We start from the raw sequence: 2,227 nt of genomic DNA, 5'->3' as shown, positions 1-2,227 counted from the left end.
ACAAATGGCAGTTTCCTTTGGTGTTGTATTTTCCATGCCTTTTCTCACCATTTCCCTCTGTGTTTATGCCATTCCTTGTCTTATTCTTGCCAGTTCCTATCCATCCCCAACAGAAATTTCCATTAATTGTGGGGCTCTTTCCTTCTAGGTTTAAAAATTGGAGGCATTTTCAAAGTTTTTCTACTGTTAGAACCTCTCACTATTTTGAGGTTTCCTCTACTACACCCATGACCTCACTGCCATGCTGCAATCTTATGGCTAATGATGCAAATTCTGCTGTCCCCCCCCCTACTTAGAGAATATTTGAATTTTGTGGGCTTTTATGTCCCTTAGTTTCACTGATGGTTTAAGTTGTCAGAAAGGATGTATCTATCTCCTGTGAAAGTTTTGCACCTTAGAAGTGGAGAAATTCCTATTAAATTATGGCTATATTACTGCTAGAACCTGCAATCACAAATTGAATAGCTATTTCCTTTGTATGTTTAAAACTTATCCAAACTCTAATTCTAATGTTATACATGAGATTATGTTCAGGTCCTATATATATAAAAAGTTCCCTTTATCCATACCTGATCTACTCATAATATGGTGCTTGTATTAGTCTAATGTCATTTTATGGATGTACTAGGTATGTTGATCTTCCTTAATTGTGTTTTATGTAAACAAGCTTTACTATTTTTTTCCAGTGCTGGGGATAAAACCCAGGATCTCTGGCATACTAGGCAAGTGCTCTACCACTGAGCTACATCCCATCCCTTTGCTGTTCTTAAACATTACTGATACTGTAGTTCACCCCTAGATTAATTCAAATAGTAAACTTGCTTAACTTAAGCCCCACAGTTTAAAATTAAGCATTAGGAAAATAATAGCTAAGTATTTTTTTTTTTCTCATTTTCTCCCCAGAGTGATGGAGAATGTCACTACAGTGGATGAGTTTCTTTTACTCAGCCTGACCAGTGTTCAGGAGCTGCAGCCAGTCTTCTTTGTGATGTTCTTAATTATTTACCTGATCAACTTGGTTGGAAATGGAGCGATATTAATGATTGCGATTTTGGAACCCAAACTTCACTCTCCTATGTATTTCTTTTTGGGAAACCTTTCTTGTCTGGATATTTGTTATTCTTCGGTGACACTGCCCAAGGTGCTTATGAACCTGCTCTCCACTCGCAGGGCCATATCTTTCCTAGGCTGTATCACTCAGCTACACTTCTTCCACTTTCTGGGAAGTACTGAGGCCATCTTGCTGGCACTGATGGCCTTTGACCGTTTTGTGGCCATCTGCAACCCACTTCGCTACACTGTCATCATGAACCCACAGCTGTGTGTCCTGTTGGCAGCTGTGACCTGATTCATTAGCTTCTTCAATGCTCTGATGCATTCTGTCATGACTGCACGCCTGGACTTTTGCCATTCTCTGAAACTCAACCACTTGTTCTGTGATGTGAAACCCCTCCTGGAACTGGCCTGCAGTAACACAGAACTCAACCAGTGGATTCTTTCTATTTTCACAGGGAGTGTATCCATGGGAGCTTTCTTACTCACTCTCCTCTCCTACTTCTACATCATTGACTTCCTTGTGTTGAAGAACAGGTCCTGCAGGATACTCCATAAGGCTCTGTCCACTTGTGCCTCCCATTTTATGGTGCTGTGTCTCTTTTATGGACCTGTGGGTTTTACATATATTCGTCCTGCTTAAGCCACATCCGTGTGTGAGGACCAGACAGTGGCAATCATATACAGTGCAGTCACCCCAGTGCTGAATCCACTGATAAAGAAGTGATGTTGGCTCTGAAGAAAATATTTGGGAGGAAGCTATTTAAAGATTGTCATTAGCACCTAGGGGACTAATGAGACTTATATCTGTTTTACATTAAGACTTCCATGACTTTACTATAATAAATGATTGTTTATTTGATTTCTGTTTTTCTCTCAGGAATTTGGAGCATGCATTATATCATGCAATGTAGTAAGTTCAACAAACATAGGAATGAATGAACCAAATTCCACAACTCATAAAAGTTAAATTTCAATGTGGTGGAAGAATATAATAAACATACCCATAAGTACACCTTACCAGGGTAATTAAGACCAATGGAGACTATAATAAAGTAGGATGGAAAGGGAAAAATGACAGTAGGTACCTGATGTATAATAAAGAACTTGTCTGGTTTTGTCTTTGGTTCCTAGTATAGGGCTTCTAAAACCCTAGGAATTTCCCAAGTGGCAA

The 2,227-nt window shown here is 39.3% G+C and overlaps 1 pseudogene; it reads left to right on the top strand.

Moving 5' to 3' along the window:
* The first annotated feature begins 907 nt into the window (after positions 1-907).
* On the top strand, positions 908-1,833 carry LOC124095340 (olfactory receptor 12D3-like; annotated as a pseudogene).
* The last annotated feature ends 394 nt before the right edge of the window (positions 1,834-2,227 follow it).

The sequence above is a fragment of the Marmota monax genome, unplaced genomic scaffold, assembly GCF_021218885.2.
Source record: "Marmota monax isolate L192 unplaced genomic scaffold, Marmota_monax_Labrador192_F-V1.1 WCK01_AAM20220418_F8-fsc00463, whole genome shotgun sequence".
In the NCBI taxonomy this organism is placed as follows: domain Eukaryota; kingdom Metazoa; phylum Chordata; class Mammalia; order Rodentia; family Sciuridae; genus Marmota; species Marmota monax.
This window is presented reverse-complemented; position numbering and strand designations above follow the sequence as displayed.